The sequence below is a fragment of the Pipra filicauda genome, unplaced genomic scaffold (assembly GCF_003945595.2).
Source record: "Pipra filicauda isolate LSUMZ 115617 unplaced genomic scaffold, ASM394559v2 scaffold221_size1283894_pilon, whole genome shotgun sequence".
Lineage (NCBI taxonomy): Eukaryota > Metazoa > Chordata > Aves > Passeriformes > Pipridae > Pipra > Pipra filicauda.
This window is the reverse complement of record NW_024104334.1, coordinates 102,013-124,213: the sequence shown is the minus strand read 5'-3', so window position 1 is coordinate 124,213 and position 22,201 is coordinate 102,013. Positions and strand designations below refer to the sequence as shown.

General features: G+C 39.0%; 1 long non-coding RNA gene across 2 annotated transcripts in view; it reads left to right on the top strand.

Annotated features, from left to right (window-relative positions):
- LOC113989315 overlaps positions 1–22,201 on the top strand; it is a 137,071-nt gene that overhangs the window by 97,659 nt on the left and 17,211 nt on the right. For both annotated transcript variants that reach the window (XR_005563573.1, XR_003541204.2), the window contains exons 3-4: positions 11,968–12,074; positions 15,428–15,525. This is a non-coding gene — a long non-coding RNA (uncharacterized LOC113989315). The remainder of the gene's footprint in view (positions 1–11,967; positions 12,075–15,427; positions 15,526–22,201) is intronic.

Here is a 22,201-nt window from a genome sequence, read left to right as displayed (position 1 = left end):
TGGCTTAAGCATCTGAGAGGGGTCATTGCTTTGCCGATTGAGTTTCACTGGTTTGGCAACCATTGGCTAAGTAGGAACCTGACAAACATTCCCCTTTAGAGGCAAACATAGAGACACTCATAGCCCTCTACTGATCAGTGATTTCAAAGACGTGTGTCTATGTATGTGTGTATGCATTGTTCATGTGACAACAGAGCAGTACTGGGACAGTGTAAGCTGAAAAAAACCTGTACACTAAGTAGCTTTTGTTGAGATTTTAACCTTCAAATGCAAATAGGAGGGAGGTATAGTGAGAAGGAAAAAAGAAGTGATTGAACAGTAAACATGAATGATGGTTGCAGGATAAATAATATTATTAACTTACATTTTATTACCGTGGCTGCTGTGATAGCAGAGGACACTTTTTAGAGACACACAGATAATAATAGCCCAGAGAAAAGCGCATGGTCCATCAAACCCTTGCCTCTGGCAGCAGAAAATACAAATCACCAGGTATGGTAGCTCACCATCTTATGCACAATTATCTCTCTTATGACTGCATGGCTACATTCACTCCCTGCTCCAGAGGTATTCAGCTCCCTCTTGAACCAATTCAGCATTTACATCTATTACTGACTTCAGCAAAGACCATTTCATTCTGTGCAATGACAGTCCTTTGCAGAAGGTTATTCTGTCTGAATTTCTCATAGTGCTTTTTGCAGTCTTTCCGTAGTCAATGTCGGTCTTTTTTGACCTCTTGTTTTGAATGATAAACTTTCAGAAATCTTATTTGGCGATAATCAGTTATTCTCCTTACTGGATCCTCTACATTTTGAAAGAGCATCTCTTCTGATTCTTCTCCTTTCCAAGCCAGTCTTTGTGTATAGTTTCTCTAGAAAACCACAGATTAGAAAAAGCTTTAAAGATGAGGGATAAAATAGATCATTGCTCCAAACACAGCTGACTGGCTGAATGGTATTCTTCTCATTTAGCATAGATATTATTTAAAGGAAAATGTGCATTTAATATAAAAAGGTGTTCTAATCACTCTGTCCAATTACAGCAAAGCATGAATGATGGTAACGTTTTTAAAGCTTCCAAGTAAAACGAGAAACATTAAGCTAAATGGGATGTTGTTATTCTACTAAAAATGCCTTTGAAATTCTTTCTTCAGTAGCCCTTCATTCTGCTCTTATTTCCCAAAGGGAACAATGCACCTGCTGAAATATGAGTGGTAACTTGGTGTTCTACCTCAGCTGATGGAGGGCTTTTTGGTTAGCCTAATGCTAATAACAGAAAACTGGTTATCTCTGTGAGAATAAGTGATTCTAAAGAGCACACTGGAAATGTGCACTCACCCCACCCTAAATTCACTGGTGCTGGTGTCTCACTTTCTGTGTCAGCAGTAGTATTCTGATGACAAATATTTTGCAGGCTACTCTTGATTGTCTTCTGATGTGTTCAGCCCCAAAATCACTGACACTGTTGTCTCTATTTCTGGTTCACAGCAGTATTTTGATCACAAATGCTTTGCAGCTACTCTGATTGTTTTCTGGTGGGTTCACCAGATAAATATTGCTACTATTAGTACAAACATTCAGTACCATCAATACCTAGAACTAATACTAGGCATTAGTAATACTAAATTCTAGGTACTAATGCTACCCACTAATACTGGTCAATAACATTATTAAATATACCGTATAGTATATTAATGCTATTTAAAGTTAAAGCAAGTTCTTTGGATAAAGACACTTCAGCTTATAAACTCTCAGTGTTGGTCGCATTTACCCTTTTCTATGGATAAATATAGGATGATCCCATAAATCTCCACATGTGGTTCAAGAGAGATGTTACACTAAGTTTCATGAAGTATTTTTGGTTTGATTCAATTATACTGTAGTCTGATTTTCTGTTGGACTCCATGATTTCAAATTTCAAAGTCAAAATACTACCTGAACAGTGTAGTGCCATAGCCACACTATAGGGCAGCATCTAAGATTTTGTCTGTATTTTAGAAGTAACATTTTTCTTCTCTTTTAAATTCTTACCAATCCTCTCTCCTAACTTAGTTGAAACCAAACACTTGCCTGCAATTTCTTGCAACGACAAATGATTTATTTTAATAGCTTCCATTTTCTTGTTTAGTGAAAGACTCTCAGCATAACAGATAAGAAATTATTTCAAATAATGAAAATGTTTTAAGTTCAAGGTGAGCTAATTCTACTTGCTTTGTATTTGCTGAGGAGCAAGAATACATACACAAGGGAGTAAGCTATTGTAAATCAGTGGCTGTGTGGTAACTAGGCTCTCCATACTCTTACCCTGTCATAAATGCAAGGTAGTTTACTCTGAATAGAAAGATGAGGAAGTGCTCTCACTGTTACCGTGAGAATATACATTGGTAATTACCCCAGAGCAGCTGATATGTGGCAGGTGCTTCCCTGTGTACACTGCATCTTGTGATATATGTGAGATAATTTGAGGGAGTTTATCCCTAATAGGTGACCCCAGGGCTGTCCCTCCTTGTGGCATGAGAAAATGCTGTATTAGATTTGAGGAAATAGAGCCTCTTCTTTGGCAATTTTTAATTTACAATGGATGGTAGGTTGCTTAAATCACTGTACTGTATCATTGCTTCCCTCTTGCTGGTTGTCTGAGTTGCAGGTGGCACTAGTTCCCTTGAGAAATTCTGGATGAAAAATATTTGTGCTTAAATCTTTGTATCTTTGGAACCTGTGGTTATTTTTATGCAGGTGCAGCTCTTGTCCAGGACCTAGCTGATAATGGTTCATGTGGCTTTAGAAAACCATAAAGAATCAAATATCAAGAACATATTTGCCACACAGATTTTCAGTGGCAGATCCCAGCTACAAGACAGAAAATAATTTATGTTATCAGAACCCAGTTTTCCAGTGTGTTAACTTTGACTTTAATATGTTAAATGATATATTTTCTCCCATTTATTAATTCATTACCTCTAGATCTTTCTGTTAATAAATGAAATGCTGTGTTTTCCAGCTCCTGTCTTTATTTCAACAGATAGGTCTTTTTAAATGTTGTGAAAATAACTGAAATTCCTTAGAAGAATTATCAGAATCCTCCTTTTTAAAGGTTCTTATAACCTTTTAAAGTATAAATGAATTTTTAATTAAAATGAATTTTCTAAAAATTTACATGTGTTTGGAGAATTTTTCAGTGAATGGAAATCTATTTAGAAATTGCAAAAATAAATTGGTGAATGATCTTGTTCCTTTTTTTTAGCTGTTAAACCTCTTTATGTAGGTTACTTTAGTGCTTCTTGCAAAGACTCTTCACTTGCATTCTATTTCTCAATGCCATAAAAAGTTTTTGTGTGCCTACTCAGAGAAGATTGTCTTCCAGCAGTGGTGAAGAGAACCCTGTAAAGTCTCTTGTCTCTTTTAGACATTGTAAATCTTTGTAACGTACCTGGATTCTCAGGACGAGAAAAGATATCGAAGGCCAAAGCATTATTTAGTTCAAGTTCTGTGGACTATTCTATGTTTTTGTCCTTCAAAGATGTTCAGGGCTCAGTAAGTGCATTATAAAGAAAGATAAAAGAGTTTTGTGGTATGAAGCCTAAGGAAAGAAATGTATCTTTTATTACTTATGAAATGAACACTAAAATTATTGTCTTTAGAAATGCAGATAAACACATTACACCCCTAATAGGCTGTGTTTCATGAAAAAAATATATTGCAGTTTGAGAGGTTCTCTCTTTGAAGTCATCTGATAAAGGATTTTAATTGAGATCATTTCAATATGCAAATATGGTCTGGCCATTACACATCATTAATGCTTAGTCTTAGTGTAAATATTCCAGTCTAAGGGCTGGCTTTCTGCATGCTTCCAACCTACAGAGAGAGAGCTTATCACAGGCAATTATCTTACCCAAATAAAAAATGAAAATGGGAAAGTTAAATAAATAAAAGAACATTCTGATGGAATCACAGTAATGTGCTTCTTGGTTAACATTAGCCCTGGCTTTTGGGCAGCTAGATTTGTTAATGCGCTTGTCCTTTGCTTATGCATCAATCTCAGTGGTTCTTCCTGTATTCTACAATGATATATGCCTAGTCATATCTTTTCTGTCTAACAAAAAAGCTATTGAGATAGTGAAGGCAGGATGAATATAGAAAACTGGAATCTTAAGAGAACATAATCGTGATTTTTGGTCTTGATCTGAAGTAAAATCATAGAATAAAATTATAATATATAAATATAAATAATATATATGAATAATATATAAAATATAAATGAAAGAATCAACTGAACACCCTCGGGAATAATTGATAGCTTTTAGATTTTGGATACTGTATGAGTTAGCAGGTATTTACAAATCAAGCTATATCCTTTCCATAAAAATACATAACTGCATGTAGACTTTTTTTGGATGTACAAAAAACAACCACAAAAATAGCATCCAACTCCCAGTGACAGTTGAAAGGAGTGAGATGCCAAATTTTCAGTTGTACTACTGAAAATCTCCCTTACCATGGCAGAGTTCACATATGCAATATTGGGAATGTAGCTTATGTTCTGTCTGTCAGCATGTATTTAAACTGGCTGTAATAAGAAAACCCAGTTCTCAGAAATTAGAGCTATTGCGAAAAGCTGTTCCAAGTTGTGCATCTCATTCAGCATTAGAAAAGCACAACTTCTCAAGGTCTTCTAGAGCAAGAAATTCATTCTGTTTGGAAGCTTAATATAGCACTTGTAATGCTCATAATCAAACCTATCCTGTGATTTATAGGTTATGGTTACTAATTTTAATGTGGATGCACTTACTCAAAGCACAGTCTAAATAAAGGTTTAGTGTCGATCACATTTACAAACACTACAGTTTGAAATAATTAAAACAAACAGATGAAAAAAACCCCTACTAGTTAATTCTACTTATACATGTATTTATTATTATGCAAATTAGGGGAAAACCTTTTCAAATCGTGTCATCTTATCCATCAGCATCATTTCCAGTATCTGTATTCAAGCTAGTTCCCTCTGGCTGCCTAGGCAGTGGGCTGGAAATCCAGAGGGCCACTTCACTCCCCATTTTTGCTCGCTCATCTTTAGTCAAGACACTTGGTGCTTTTGCATGTCTATTTTAGAAACACATAAAAGGAGAAATACCTTCCTTTGTAAAATGTTGTGAGACTGATATATTTAGAATAATCACCAAGCTTTTTCTGTCTGTGGTGTATTCTGAGCTGTTTGTTTCTTCTGCCAGTGACATGGACTAGATCAAGGGAAGACAACCCTACCTTGCAGTCTCTTCAAAATGTCCAGATTAAATGAACGTGTCCCACACTTTATATCTATGAGTGAAAGTCTGTGAACTGCTCTTGATTCAGCAGTGGAATTTTATCTTGTGGGTACATGAGTAGGTTTGTAGGAATGAATTGGACACAGTCTAAGGCCTGTCCAGTTAGTAAGGACCAAATTTCCATAGCTTCTGTAAACCAAATCTTTTTGTACTTCCTTCCCATCTACTCTCCTGATTGTCTCTGTCATGGCTCTGTCAGCTTCTGTCTTCTTTTCCAGTCCTATCTTTAGCTTCTTTCCAGACATTCTTCAGTGGATTCTATGACAGTTGTCTGTTGAAATATCTCTACTTCTTCTTTTCCCTGGTCTATAAAAATTTAATCTCATGGACTGTCGAAGTACATTTTGAAATTCTGAAAACTAACAGAGCCATTTACAGGTGGACTGTGAGAGAAGGCAGGAAGAATCCTGTAACAGTGAGAGGTCACTGGGAAGTGGTTTTGAGAGTCTAAGAAGCCCTGCTTTCTTTGGGTGGATATAATGAGCAGTCCTGCTGGTCAGATACATGTATTTGGCTATTGGAGCAGTATTCACATTAGTCTGCTCCAAGCTTCTGCCCATGTGACCTGCTACAGACAAGGGAGTGATGACAGACTTCTGCAGAATTCTTAGCCTCAGAAGCATATGCAGATGCCCCAGCCATTCTGTCCATTGTGGCTAGTGGTTGATATGTAAATTCATATGGTCATTTACTGATTAGACAGGGATATGTGGGAACACGTTCCCTTGGCTATGGAACAGGGCATGCCCTAGTTGGGCTTTTTTGGTGGGCCTTCTAGATTCAAATGAGCTGAAACCAAATGTTTACCTCTGATGTCTGTGGCAGCTTGGACCTTTCAGCTGTCCACTAACAAGAACCACTGCTGATTGTAGCACATTGTCTCAGGTCACAGCCCCAGGCTTTACACAGGAGAGTTCCTGCTGCTGGGACTACTCTTCATGTCCCAGGGCTCCTGTCACATAAGAGACAGCTCAGCTCTGGTTGTGCAGGGATATTTGCTCAGAACAGGACAAAAGGTATGAATTAGCAGCTTAGCTTGCTTGTACACAGCTCCTGCTGACTGCAAATGCCAGCTGAAATCTGGCCTATGGTGTTCAGGCTGGCTAAGGACAGTGAGAACATGGGACTCAACTATTCCTCCCCAGGAGATCATGCCCTGTAGAAATCAACCCACTGACTCTAGCCATTGCAGCCAAACCTATATTACCTTCAAACTGTGAAGACAAGACACAAGAGGCCTTGTTTTGGGCAAACTATCTTCCTATTTCCTTAGGTTCACGAGGATCACAATTTTACCATAACTGTGGTGCTAGTAGAGGTCACATTAGCTAATTTAAAGCTAGCTCAGTTATGTGCACAGAATGCCAAGGCTAAGGTGACGTTTTATCCTGTTTGTCATGATGTACTGCAGAACAACAGTGTGTACCCAGGGATCATATGTATGCAAGGCATTTGAAATCTTAACACCATTTCTCAAAGATCTTCAAACTGTTATGATTTCTTCTTGACTTTTCTGAGAGCACTTTGAAATATACCTCAGAATTAATGAAAATTTTGTGCAGGTGAAAGTCTAGAGAGGACATCCCATTTCATTATTTAGAAAGTAAGAATGCATTTCCAATTCTACTTTGAAATACTTTTTAAAATTGTTGTTATATACGCTAAATGTCATGAGTCAAAGTAATTTTTTTTTGCAGCATTTAAAATTTGGATATTTTGTTCTGCTTCAGAACAAAGCCAGTGTATGAAATCCAGAACCGGAAGTCTGCCGTCTGTGAGGCTTTGCCAGCTGCCAACCATTGCCAAAATCTGGGAAAATTCATCTGACTCTCACAACTGGACCCAGTCTTCTCAGGGCATGGGTCCAAAACTCTAGATCCAAGTGCTGAATCTCTGAGCATAGTTATTCAAGAGGAGAACTTTTTTGTCTTGCCTTTTTCTTAAAAAATTGAATTATGAATTTCAGAAGAATATCTAGCTTCTACGATAGAAAAGAGGTGTGTGTACTGCAATGAGGTTGAAAGTGAGGGCTTCTTGATTTGCCACAGACACCTGCAACAATCCAATTCAGGTCAAAGAGGAAATGAGAGTGAAAAGAATAGGGAAGAGGCAAGAAAGAAAAAGAGAATCAAAGAACTGGGACTGAGCAGGGACTGGGATATGGAGAAAATGTACATTGGTGAGGAGCAGAGAAAGAAAGGGGAAAAGAAATAAGGGGAGAGGAGGGGCAAGACAAAGAAATGGGGGAAAACAGAAAAAGTACAGAGGGCAGAGAACAAAAAAAGAAGAACTTAGAGACAGAAGGAAAAGCTGCAGGGTAGAGGGTTTATTAGAGAAAAAAATCGCAGCTTGCTGAAATAGGGTTGGCGTAGAAGATTTTTATTTCATATCCTGCTGCCTTGGCTCTGATGATTCCTAGGCTGAAGGTATATGACACTGGTAGATAACATACAGACAGCTTCTATGCTCTTCTGAAAAGCTTTTTGTGTCCCTGACAACTTGTTCTAATTGCACAAGTTCAAACACTTCAGATGTGCAGTGTGGCTACAAGCACTTTAGAAAAGGTTGATGCAGAAAAACCATCTCTCTGTAGTATCCATGGACTAACTTTTCTTCACAAGTGCTTATGTTGATAGTTAACTTAGATAGTTAATACTAGCACTGTAAATATCTTGAATTAAAAAAAAAAATGCAGGAAATTTGTGTGGAAAATATAATTTGCCTCTGTATTTTTGGTGAAACTGTCTGTATCTTTTCCTGAATTAAGAAATGTTTGTTCAAGTGCTTCATTCTGTCTGCCTCCAGTACACCTAGGTTCTTTATCCAAATCTAGCTCAGCCACATCAGCCGCTGACTTCACTTTTAATGACTAATAGAAAATACTTTGAACCTTCAAAGCCCAGAGAAGTACACATAACTTACTATGATATGACCAGGAAAAGAATAGTCTATGTCTCACCTGGGACCTTATTTGAGGTCCTCTTGGGAACTGATCATGAAAATGGCAGAACTGACTTGAGCTGAAAAGAGCAACATAATGGGGGGAAAAAAAGGGCTTAGCAAGCAGAGATGGGGCTTGTAGATTTTAAGGCTGCTTTCAGTGCTGAGGGGACAGCTGGTTACATAAAGAGATTGTTGAGGTAGGAGTTGTTCAGAACCAGAAAACAAAGGCTGCAAATTAGTTGAAATAATGTTTCAAGAGAAAGGAGGTGTATTTAAAGGGGAAAGACCATATGGGGAAAGAAGCAGGGGACTAAAACTTTGAGTCACTGTAACACTTTGGACTGTATATATTGTATAATGTTTCTTGTTGCTGACTTGCATCACCTAAAGTGAAAGTCTGGTAGTACATGCTCTGGTTGTTGTGTACAGAAGTGTGAGAGAAGATAACTGCAGAAAATCTCTTACACAGATTCTATGTGTCTCTGCATTCAGCTCTTTGGGCAATCTTAAAAGGAAGACAATTCAATTAGATTATAACGGAACAGAAATACAGGCAGTCAGGGAAATTATTATTTATTTCCACTTTTTTTTCAACCACAACCAATTTTCAGGCTGGGTGGAAACAAAAGCATGTTAGTCAGTTGAGGTGGGGGAATGATATATCTTCATAAAACACTCTGTGAGCTGCGAGGCTGTAGAATGAGAACACCCAGATTGCACCTAATCTGTGATGTGCTTGGCTATGCAGTTGTCCAGCTTGCAGACCTGTATGAGTAGGGTTCACACGACACCACTCAGATGGAAGAATTGCTGTTGCAGTCACTCTTCACTGTTCCCAAGTAACTCACCGTTGGGAGGACATGCAATTCACATTTGGGCTAGACAACATATTCACAGTCTGGTCTCTTCTTTGTCAGAGATTTGGAGTTGTATGGCATAAGAAGTAAATCTTTGTAAAAAATATTGACATAAAAAAAGCAAGAAAATACTCACTTTCTTGAATTTCCTGAAAGACTGTCCCCAACATTACAATCATGGTTGCACACAGGAGACCTATCACATTACTGGGATGTTGACCCAAAGAGAATAGACTCATTCAAAACTGTGAGGAGGAAAGGTGACAAAGCACATAGGGGGAGATGAGCGTTATGATATTAGTTTCTGTGAAACGAGACTCCCTCCCTTTTAAACAACTACTAAAATGATCTTTATCTGACACACTCACACAGGAAAGTTGGCTATTCAGACATGGTTGGGGTAGTTGGAGAGAGAGACGGGCCTGTAAAAGTTAATCTATAGTTTAAACAATCCCAGCTACTCATAAAATCAAAAGGTGATAACAGCACCATTTTTCTTCCGCCTGTTTACATATGTAATGAAAGGCACTACAAAGGGAACATCACTGGTATATTCTGACAGAGTGCAGGAGCTGGCAGATGTTTATTAATTAAAAGAATTCAGGTAATGAAACAGTACTGAGAGTTCACAAGAGGCCACATTTGCACATGCCAGTGCACGTGTGCATGCTGTTTCACATACCCCTGTTCACCAAGCAGCACCAGATCACCCACTTGTTCTTAGGCTATAGTCAGCATAGAGGAAAAAAAAAAACACATGTAAAACCAGATTTGAGACAAGTGTCCTTTGCAAAGACACCATAAACCTTAGTTGAATTTGAAATCACACAACAATGGCTGCTTGTCCAAGGAGTTTAGAACAACTTGGGTGCCTGTGCTTCTAAAAATGGCTCATTTGTGTATGGCACGGACAGGACGTGTTTTTACTGAACTGTCAGACCTTCAAGTGGGAGAAGAGCATATGATGGCTGTGGCTCAGATCTTGATAGTTCTTTCCCAAAGCCCTTATAGAAGAGGGCAGTCAGACGTATCATGTCAACAATGGTGTGAAAGTGATATCCTTGCATACCTTTTCCTATAGAATGCTTTTTAACTAAAAAAAAAAAAAAAAAAAAAAAAAAAGAGGACAGCACCCTACCTGAGGAAAACCTTCATTATTTAAAGAACAAATGAACAAAGTCCATGTGCAAGCTTGAGGGGCACAAAGCCTGACCTAAGCAACAGAGCCTTCTGACTCTACCTTCAGGTGCCGCTGGCTTTCTGGATCCAGGGAAACAAAATCCAGAAATGCAGAGGTGTGTTAACATACTTTCCCATTGCAGCCCAAACTAAATATTTATTCTCTTGATGATTTTTACCTTAGTCCTAAGAGATCCATAAAGCAGGTATCTGTGCAAACTCTGCAGGAAAAATGATTATTTGTTCATCTCAAGTCATTTTGTGTGTTTGCAAATTCATCATTCAACTAGACATAAGTTATGTTTGCCACAAGAGCAGTGAAGACACAAAATGTGTTCAAATTTACTAGTTAGAGCATAGATATAGAAGAAAATTCAAGATGTGGCTAATTCTGGTTGTCTCACAGTCCCCTAAATTTTCTCTTAAGGCAAGTATTTCTCATACTCCAACAGCATGTCAGTAGAAGTCCTATATTCTATCTCAGAATATTTGCATAAAATTGATACCACAGAAAATCTCAGTTAGGTCAGTGAATCAAACTCAGGTCTTCCCAAACACCTGAGTTGTACTGAAGCCAAAAGAAGCCCTCTGTAGAACAAGCTGGTAAGTGTTGAAAAGAGTTTTGTAATAATTTTGGGGTAGCTTTTGAAAGTCCACATGAAACCATGTCCTACTTGTCTAATAGCTTTATAGTGGGTCTGTTCACACTGGTCATTAAACTTCCTGTCTGTCACTGGGGTTTAGAATTACCCTAAAGCTGAATGAAATCTAAAATCCTTAATATTGTTTCATTTAATTAATTCAATCATCCCAAGTGCGCCTGTTTCAGGACATAAAGCACAAGACAGGAGTGCATTGTGAGTGAATTTACAGCAAGCTGAAATATACAGTGACACATCTCCTTATGTCAAACCCTCATCATTATGGATGAGCCATTTACTCTTATGTCCTTCCTCAGTCATATGCACTTTCAAAACCAAGTTTTTAAACATTTCTGTTGAATAAGCCCTATAACTTTGTAGACAAGACTATTCCAAGGGTTACTGTTCATGATGTGATGCAGACAGAATTTCTCCTTCATTGATGAATGAGAAGGAAGGTCCTTCTCTCTTAGTACAGCAGTTGTGTCAGTCCAAAAGGCCACACTCCCCAGGCTGACTTTAGTGCTAGCACTGTTCCTTTCTTGTTTGCACTCCCAACTGTGGCTGTGTAGTGCTGCCTGAGATCCACATGTAGTAACCATATTCCACCTTGCACCAAGAGTGCTGCTGGAAGATTTCTGGCAAGTCCTGGAAACATATCTTAGAAGTGGTCTGACTCTGTAGGCTGCAGTGTCTTCCTTGGAAAAAGCTATGGTCTTGAGTTATACATTGTTGGGATGATGCCTTTTGCACCTAAAAGGCCTCTTTCCAAATTTACCCAACTCATTATAACAAGTGCAGATGAAACTTGTTCAAATGTGTTTATATTCATACGTGCTCAGATATCTGTGTTTGAGTTGGAATTTTTCCTTGAAGCATTTACTCCTCAGTCTGTTTCAAAGGTGGGAGTTCAGTATGGTAGATTGCAGTGTCTCAGAAGGTCTGTGAACTGTGGATGAATAAATGAAAATTTTTTAATAAGAGAAGCTTCCATTTTTTCTTCTCTCTCTTCTGTCTCTGATAGGTTACCTTTCACTTTTAATGGAAAGACTGAGTGTGCTTCAACAAATGTGAAGTATTTGTGGAAACAAATGTGACTTCTACCTTCTAAGGTGACTTCCACCTTCTAAGGTAAGTCAGATTTTCTAAGCTCAGAAGGTTAATTCTTGAGTAAAACTTTACAAAATGTAAGGGCTGGCCATTTGATTCCAGGGCAGCTGTTGCAATTACATTTCCCAAGAGCTATTACACTTCCTTGTTACCTTACTGTAATTTCAATCCTTCACCAGCATGGAACATCATCAGTGTAATCAAGGCTTTGTCATGAGTAGGAGGATCCATGTGGTAAATGCATTGTGGCTGAATAACGAAGAAGGTAGAGTGAAACACAATTGTTTCCTGTGTCCCACACTGCCCTAGAGTACTATAGACAAGGGGACAGAGGTTTTAAAAAGTTCTTCTTAAATATGTGCAATTAGTAGTAATGGGATAGGGTTTCCAGTTTTCTAAAATGACTTTGACAGTCTCAACAATAGGATTCATTTTGGTGGATATAAAATTTTAAATCCTTTCCTTTCCTTTCCTTTCCTTTCCTTTCCTTTCCTTTCCTTTCCTTTCCTTTCCTTTCCTTTCCTTTCCTTTCCTTTCCTTTCCTTTCCTTTCCTTTCCTTTCCTTTCCTTTCCTTTCCTTTCCTTTCCTTTCCCTTTCCCTTTCCCCTTTCCTTTCCTTTCCTTTCCTTTCCTTTCCTTTCCCCTTTCCCCTTTCCCTTTCCCTTTTTTCCTTTCCCTTCCCTTCCCTTTCCCTTTCCCTTTCCCGTTCCCCTTTCCCTTTCCCTTTCCCCTTTCCCTTTCCCTTTCCCTTTTCCCTTTCCCTTTTTCCCTTTCCCTTTCCCTTTCCCTTTCCCTTTCCCTTTCCCTTTCCCTTTCCCTTTCCCTTTCCCTTTCCCTTTCCCTTTCCCTTTCCCTCCCCTTTTTCTTCTCTTTTCCTTTCCATCCCCTTTCTCTTCTCTTTTCCTTTCCATCCCCTTTCTCATTCTCCCTCTCTCTCGTTCTCTGTTGTTTTTCTTTTTCCAAATCAGTAACTAGCAAAATAAATGATAAAATAGAAATGGGTATTAACAAATGGAATGAGCTGCTGACAAAACATACATAACAGTTGTGGTGTAAACACCCTGCTCAGAAGAACAGATTTTCCATAATATCTGTCAGTTTGCAAGAAGGAAAAAAAAAATGCTTCACAGAGCAGTATAAATAAATAACAGTGTGATGTGTAACTAATATTTTCTAATTTTCATAGGAGCCACCATCTTGGCAATATTGTGTTGCTTAGGAACTAACAAAAACATGTCTTTTTTTGTTTTGTTTTTAATGGTTCCTTTGTGCCCTGATATTTTTCCAAGTTGGCAGCTGTAAGGAAAAACAATGTGATTTGGTTATATTCAGCCCCTCTCTCTCTCAAGTCTGGAACAGAACAGATAAGAACTTGTGTGTCAGAATACAAAGTTTACTCAGCACGAGTCGAAAGCTTTTGATGTTTGCTATCCAATCTGGCCCGGCATCTTTGAAGTTCAGTTACTCATACTATAGCCCCATCAGTAAGAAATAGCCATTTTCCCTATGTTAGTTAAAACACTTGACAGATAGATGCAGTCGTAGCAAAAGCAGCAGGATATTGTTTTCAGAGCTGATCTAGGCATTTTTATTCCTGTTCACATGAAAGAATGAAAAATATTCAACCAAATATAAGGAAGAAAATGGAAAGAAAATTCTACAGTGTAATTGGGCATCCTGTTCCTGGAATGATTTTCTATATGTTGGCCATCCGTTAAATGTGGTACACAATTTAGTAATTCTAATGACTCTAAAATACCTGACTGAATCTTCTTCATATTCCCGTCTTTGAAGTTAGATATAGGTTTCATTTGTTAAAAAGAATCAAACTTCTTAAATGCCTTAACCAACATCAACAAGCAACTCTTCTGACACAGAAAATATATTTCCATTCCCATTTTTTCTCTTGATCAAGAGGTCAAGTTCACAGCTGCTGTAAATCAGCAGAGTGCTTTTCCAGTTGGTGGACCTCTACTGATTTACACCAGCAAAGAATGGGCTCAGGAAGGATTAGATGAAGGAAATTGCCCCCAGTAACCCATCACGAGAGGGAAGTGGAGCCCAGCCCTGAAACCCTGTCATGTTCTTTAACTACAAATTCATAATTAAAGCAGGAAAAGCAGTATGGTTTGTGGTGTATCTCTTATCAGGGTCTTTTGAACTATGAGTGAATTATTTAATTGGCATGGATAAATTCCTTTCTCTTGAACAAAATCCAGTCACAGTGTTAAATATTATGGATGTCAAATATTAAAATGATTTTCCTGTGCTACTGGTAGTGTTCTTTGAAGGAACAGGGCCTTTGTTCTAGGAAATAAAGCCATACAGTCAGTATACAACTAGTGAAGTCTCACATTCTCTACCTTTTACTGAGTAAACCTTAGAGAACAAAGCAGAAATTCTCCTCTTTCATCCTTCGTGGCTTCTCAAGGAGACCAATGTTTGTGACTTTTTTGAGGCTATTCTAAAGGGTCAGTTAGTTCACATTCAGTACCCAAGAAAAAACTATACAGACAGAAGGAATACCACCACCTTTAATAGGGAATCTGCAGTCTCAACAAATTGTAACAAATCCAACTTCTATTTTTATTGTAAATATGCCCTGAGTTAGCTGTTGGGAAGATGAAAGGCTGACATAAAGGATACAGTTGAGTTACAAAGAAAAATGCTGCACAATGGAGAGATTTTTTTTTTCCCCAAGCTTTCCTTCTGTGAGACCCTGTCAAGTAACCACTGAGGATTTTTTCATTAACATCTGCGTATTTAGTGTATGGTATTGAAATTCTTTCTTTTCTCTCTTCTCCCTCTTTTGTTGCCTTCTTAGCTCTATTTCAAGCTTTGCCTCTTACCACCAATATGTTGACCTTTCCCATTAGAAGGATATATAATCTGGAAGACGGGTACCAATTCTTAACCATGACAGAAGAGATTGCAGACACAGATTGACACATGCCCACTCCATCCATTAAAGGAAGAAGCTGAAAGATGTCATGCACTGCCCCAGGGATAGATGTATTTTGCCTTACCGAAATATGTAGAATCTTTTGAAAATGTGACTCAGAGTGTTTGAAAGAATTTATCTAGTCCTGAGTTACTGTTACACTGCCTGGCCTTGAATGTGCTTGAAACATACCCTTTTTTACCTTGGAGCTAGTAGAAATAACAGGAAGAAAAGTTTCTACTAGAACTCAGGAATTGTGATTGTTGCTGTTTATACAGTTAAAGGAGAGACATTAACATGTCTTCTCAGTAAAGTACTAGGTTATTTTCAAGTCTCCTTTTCCTTTAAGAAGGAATGAAAAACACAGAAAAGAGGGTTAACACAGATGTAGTGGGCTATGCTACTGATTTTATGACCTCAAATCTTTCTATAGGACAGCATTGGCATCCCTCCTGCCAGAGACAGAATTTGCTCTACATGATCAAAAATGCAGATATTACTCATTTCAAAACAGGCAAAAGGAAAATAAAGGTAGGAAAGAAACAAGGAATGAAAAAGTGGTTGTCCTTGACCTGTTGCCAAAGTCTGTCGTTCTCTGGCTAGCCATGGGAAGGGGTGAGGAAATGGATGTCTGTGCAGATACTTCTTCAATTGGTTTACAATACTCATTTGTGGGCATTTGAGACCCATTGAACTCCCTTTTCTCCAAAGGCTTGATGCAGGTGGGTTTACCACTAAGGGAGAGCAGGGGATTTCCTTGTGAGAGATCCTTGTAAGACAGGACAGATATACACATAGATACAAAAATACTTCTTTAGCAACAGGTTAATTAAGAATCAGCAATGTGTTTAAATGCAACAGGGCAGTAGTTTTGCTGACAATCAATCTGTCTGTGTGCACACATGTTCTATGCCCTTACCAGAGTGAGAACAGGTAGGTCATGGGATGCTGGGCTTTTTTTCCTTTTTTACTCCCTGGAGAATAATACCCATCTCCCAGGGTAATACTAATGACAAACTTTTCCTCCTACGCAAATGCTGAAAGGTGGTTCTTGAGATATAGTCCAGCAAGGGAAAATCAGAATAGCATCACAAAGCTGATTGACTGCAGTCTTTGTTTTTATCCCATAGATCTGGTCTGTAAAATGAACCTTTGCCCAATAGAGGATGTAATTTTTATGTTGAGAACACCATGTAGTCCTAGAAAGATAAACTGCTGGGAGTTCTTACTTCACGTGTAACATGACTTTTATGTTGCTTGAACAGTGGAAAGAAATATTAGAATTTATTCAATATAATTGTGAATGAGATCTGTGGACTTTAATTCCCATATCTGTGCAAACTCTGAAATTAGGAGTGAAGTCTCATTGTGTTCTTAATAATCCACTTCACTGCGATATAGTTGCAGGCACTGTACAGCACTGATGCTAATGTTTTTCCACATCTATCTGCAGTGAAAGTATCTGTGTTTGGACTGTAGAATAGGAAGCTATGAGATAAATCCACATTTGTCTCTCTATTCAGAGCTATACAGCAACTGCTGCTGGTGGCTTCCTGCAATGAGGCTTGCAAGCACATTGTTTTGTTTGAGGACATGCAGAGCTCATTGCATGAGAGCAGCTATCATTTCTGATTCAGACTTAACCATGGCATTTGTGATTTGAAGGTAATATGCTGTATAGTGTTCTTCTATTTCCCAGATTCTCTTTCCAAAGAGAGGAAACTCGTAGGCTGATGTTTTGACAGTAAAGCAAATGTCGATTGCTCTTTTATAAATTCTGACAAGCTACTCTACGTAACATTTATTTAGTGCTATGTGTGTGTTGCCAGCAACACTAGCTAAATTTCTTCAGCAAAAATAAAAGGGTTCAATCAATCATATGATCTGGGCAACCTGTATTTATATCTCCAGCGTGTCATAACCTAGTGTTGCTTGTCATTTCTTAACTGATCTACAAATATTACAAAAGCAATTTTCTGTCAGACTGAGGCTTGATCACAGTTGACCTCAAACGCCTAAGCATACTCACTGGAGAACCTCCAAAGCTCCACTAATATTTACGGGTCTTGTTCCCTCTCTGCTCTACCCATCGGTATCAAAGAAAACCTACCTGACATTTTCTGTTTAGGTTTTGTCCACATTTATACACCTTCACACACCTTCACATCACTTACCTTGTGCCAGTTTCTAAATGTTCTAGAGAAAAAAATAATTATATCCTTCTGTCTTCAGCTGGGCAGTGTATGAGCTTAGAGAGACACCCACTTTTCTTATGTTGCTCTCGCTCTCATTCCCTCTTCTCTCTTTTACTAGTTAGGTCTTTGTTATTACAAAATGTATCTTTTTTTTTTTGTTGTTTGGAAAGTGTACAATGAAAACAGAATGCCAGCTGCATCTTTGCTGAAAGAGCAGCCTTAGTTAGCACAGTAGCTTCGGAGCACACTGGGAAACTGTTGATGCTGCAACCTCTATGACTGTGAGAATATTGCTCTGTGAGTTGTTTTTTATCAGGAACTCATAGCTGTTGGCTGGGTGTCTGTGGATTTTTCTGGATTCAAATTTATCCTCCCCCTGCTTTTCTTCCCAATACCAGATTTATCTTTGAACTGTACTCACAGATGGTATAAATCATTTCTAAATGTCCTCTGTACAATACAGTTTCTTAGGAATTCCTCTTCTCTTGTTTTGCAAATGTCTTTTTTCTTTGGCATATTGAAGTGACCTTGGTGTGTCTTACAACACTCAGTATCGGGAGGCTTTATAAAACTCATATCTCAGAAGTGTCTGACATTACATTACAAGAGGATCTGTAAACCTCCGTGAGATGACAAATGTCTTTTTTAAACAACAGACCAAGACTTCATTTAAATTAGTAACATGGAGATTAGAGGAGCTCTCACAGGCTGTGCTGCAGCCATGCCAGGACTCTAGGAATATCAGTCACATGAAAGCTGTTAAGTTTGAGATGGAAATAAATCAAGGAGCCTGTAAAAACTGTCAGCAGGTCAGGGAAGTTTATGAACTCTTGCTGTATCTAATCATAAATCATAAGAATAAGCTAAAACTGAGAAGAAAAATGTCCTCTTTTGTAATCTAATACTGTCTGTTAAGGCAATAAAACTCAAATGAAATGCATGCATTGCAATTTTTAGTTGATACTTTACATTATTACCAAAGTGAAAGAAGAGCTTCAAAGTTATAAAAGTGAGACAAATGAGAGGTGGACTTGTAGTGGTTGGTGTTTCCAGGCCTGCATCTCCTCTACCTTCCAGAAACAAGAGCACTCATCCAGCAAAACACTTAGTGTGTGTAACTGCAGACACTCAGGCAGACTTAATAATGACAGTGGCACATATTCACATGCTCAAAGTTACAGGGGACCAAGCTCTTCACTGGACTGAAGCTTAAAGGATGGGTGCAGTAATCAGCATTGCAATACTGTGCAGCAGGTAAAGGATCAATCAGGGGTGTGTGGGTGAGCTTCAGTGTAACGGGTGAAGTAAAAAACAGACACATGTGTGTGTTTGACCACTGTGGGCAAGAATGCAAATAATTTCTGGAGGAGACCAACCATTTAACTTGCCAATTTCTTGCTGTTGTCACTTTCAAAACCATTATGACCAGCTTACTTGTTTTTAAAGTTCTCTAGCTCTAGGAACCAGAGCTACTCTCATAGGGCAGAACTGACTTTGTTAACTTTTAGCCCCTTTGTGCCTTAAACTCACTGTCTTTCCATTTGTGCCACTCACTGTTTAAAGCCCCATTGACTTCAATAATGCCTTGAAGAGGTGAGGGTTTATTTGTGGGGGTTGGGTTGCAGGGTGTGGGCCAGAGACAGGAAACCTCTCTTGCCTGGCATACTGTTGAAAAGCACTATGAATGTTTCTGACACTGATATCGTTATGCTGGTGACCCATCTCAGAGTATGGCAAGTGCTCACAGTACTTTACAATGGTATGCCAGACAAGGAAGATTTTACAATTCGAGGCCCTGACTTTGCAGCTGATCCTCACTGACAAATCCCTTACCCTGCCTGGAATACCACTGAAGTCAGTAGGACTAGTTGAGGAGTAAAATCCTATTCAGGATGAATAAAGGAATTGGGAGAAAAAGCCTAATACTACATGAAAAATGCCTGAAAGAGGGAGAAGAAACATCTCATCTTGTGTTTAGCAGAATACAGAAAAGTTTGAGATTAGGTTTTCTTCCTCTGCTTCTTAGCAGGACTGTGTACACAAACCTTGGAATCATCTGGACTGTGTTTGCTGCTAAGAAATTTGTAAAGGTTATGTGTATGCAATTATAGAATATGTACACAGATTTTACACCTGAGTGTACAAACCGAGGGTGACAGAAGTCAGTGTGAAAACATACTGCTGAGGGAAATACATCAGTGATAAGGAAATCTGGTCAAGCTTGTAAAATAAGTACAGACCGAACATTATACTACTGTAAAAATATTATGGTTGTTAAGGCCTGATACAAAGTGGAGTCACATCTGTTTAGAGAAGAGCATTGTGAATGTCCTGTAGAAACAGAGCAAAAGATCTTTTACTTGCTCCAAAAATGCTGTGTATAGTTTTTCTTCAAAATGCAACAGTCTCTCTTGCTGCAGTTTTCATGAGACAGGCGCTGAACTCTGTGTTCATAAAGCCAGGGAGGGAGCTGCTCCATCTGAGCAAGCCCATAAACAGCAACTGACTACTCCTTACATTTTTAAGAGGCAGGTGTTTTTAAAGCAAAGTCCTATCTTCATGGATTTTGAACAAAAGCACTGAATGAATTCTTCTGACCTCAGATAATATAGCCAGATCTTTATGATATGGCTTAATGTACTTGCTTGATAAAGAAAGCTAAAGATGGTGCTGGAGGCAGAATGCTCTGCAATGAGGAGAACCTGGAAAGCAAGGCTAGACTTAAGAGCCAGTAAAAGGTATTGTAGATCTTTCTGAATCAGGAGGATGTTTTGTTAGTCAAGGTGCCTAATTTCAGAGAATGGTGTGTTCTTAAGACCAAAGAAATTTTGGGTTCTTACGGTAGTTACTGAAGTTTCATGACCCCAAAGGGCTCCCAGTCCAGATTCTATAAGAGTGGACAAACTCAGCAATGAACTGGAAGGTGGACACACCACATGTCGCAGCCATGTGTATTGTGCCAGATACAAAGCCCTGGAGCAAAGGTTAGCACCATGAGAGCCTCACGAAAAAATCCTTGATTTGCATAAGATATTACAGAACTGGTTTGGTTCTATGTGTAGAAGTTGAAGGAATAAAAGAAAACTCAATATTCACAGCCTTCATGTGGTATCGAGGTGAGGAAAATTGCCTCCTGAGAGGGAATTGCACCTATTCCAAGTAAGACACATGTACTTTCGATATTTCTGATCACAGAAGCAACAGTTCCCCATGTGGTCTGTCCCTGATGTGTTACCCGATGTGTTCTGAGCTAAGTAGTTTGACCTCAGGAGAAGCTAAAGTGTTGCCTCCTACCCTGGGTGAGAGAAGGGCAGCAGGCTGCTTGGTCTTGGGATGGAGAAAAGTTGGTGTGGTGTCTTCCCTGGGTCTGTAAGAGAACCTCTGTGGAGCAATGAGCCTTTTGCACAGCAGTGTGACTGGCAGGTTAAATGGGGCTCCTCTGACAATCATTCACAGATCACAGAGCTGATAAAGGCAGGGAAATGGATAGAAGAAAGGACTAGTCCTTTAGGGTAGGCTCCCTAAAAACTTTCACCCAGGTTCCTCTTTTACCAATGCACAGGGGCTTCCATTTACCTCCCCCTATGCTTGTGCTGACCTCCTTGTCTCACTGAGTGCTCAGGCTGCTGTTTGTCCTCTCTGCTTCAAAACCAGTGAGGGGCCTGATTAACCTCGTGTGTGAATTGTACAGTGACGACTAATTACTTGTACTTCCTTCTGTAGCACTGAAAAACATGTTTTATACTTGCCCTCCAGACACAGACAGGACATCAGGATTGGGAAAAGGCTATAAACCAGCTCTTCATTAGTTTCTCTTAATTGTTACTGGGACAGGACCTTATGGCTTCACTTCCTCTGAGAGGGGGTTACTGAGACAGAATAAAATGCAGGTGCCCAGGTGCCCATGACATAGTTTTCCCCTGCAACCAACCTAAATAGCTTTCAAGAGTTGAGATCAGAGACATCAGCTTTTGTAATGTCAGCATCCTTATTAAACGTTTAGCAATCTGAATTCAGCTGCAGTAATGCCTCTAGCTTTTTTGTTCAATGGACACAAATCCTTTAACAGACTTGTAATGATATTAAAGGTGAATGAAGAACATACAATATTTAATTCCCTGTCTGTGATCTTTAGTGTAGAGTAGTTTGATGTGTTTGCTTATTACACTGAAAGCGAAGGTTTAGTAAATAAGAAGGAAAACTCAATGGGTGTGATGACAGAGAGAGCAGGGATGAGAAATTTGTGACAACCGGTGAAGGATGGTCTATGAGGTTGTGGCTGAAGTATAACTCTTATGTCTTAGAACCAGAGGCAGCGAGAGAGTAAATTGGCAATGGGGGATTTCCTAACGTTGCTATGATCAGAAGGATAAGGAAAAAGGTTATTACATAAATCAAAAGCTTTACTAAAAGATCAGTCAAATGCAGACTCAAGGGACTAGCCCTGGCAGCAAACATCTTTACATTGTTAGGTCACCTCATTGAACTGGGTCAGAAGCAAGAATTTTATTAACTGAAGGCTGTTGAGAAGCAGGTGTGGAACAGATTAATGGTTTGGAGCTCAGCTGGCTGAGAATGGCCAGACACAGAAGGAGGCAAAAATTAACCCCAGACCATTGACCAGGGGTGATGTCAGTGTGCAGTGCGGCTGGGAGAGCTATCAGGCATGCTAGGGAGTGAATGGGTAGGAAGTGTAATGGAAGTGTAAGCAGCTAACTTCAGTGGTGAGAACTAATCTCAGTGTGTCCTGACACACTTACACTGGCACTGTGTTGGGTAAGTAAAAGGGAACAGAGAGTTCGCTTCCAGTGTGAAAAGTGGTTATCTATTGCATGTTCTCAGGAAACAGGGCACAAATCAACACTATTTCTTACTTTCAGGAGTTTAAAGGAAAGAACAGTTTTGTGTTGGTGCAGTCTTCTGATTATATAAACCTGCATGCGGTGGGTTGCTCTGGGTTATGTGAGACTAGGGGCAGTGAAGGATGCTGCAAGCAAAGGCAAATAAATATA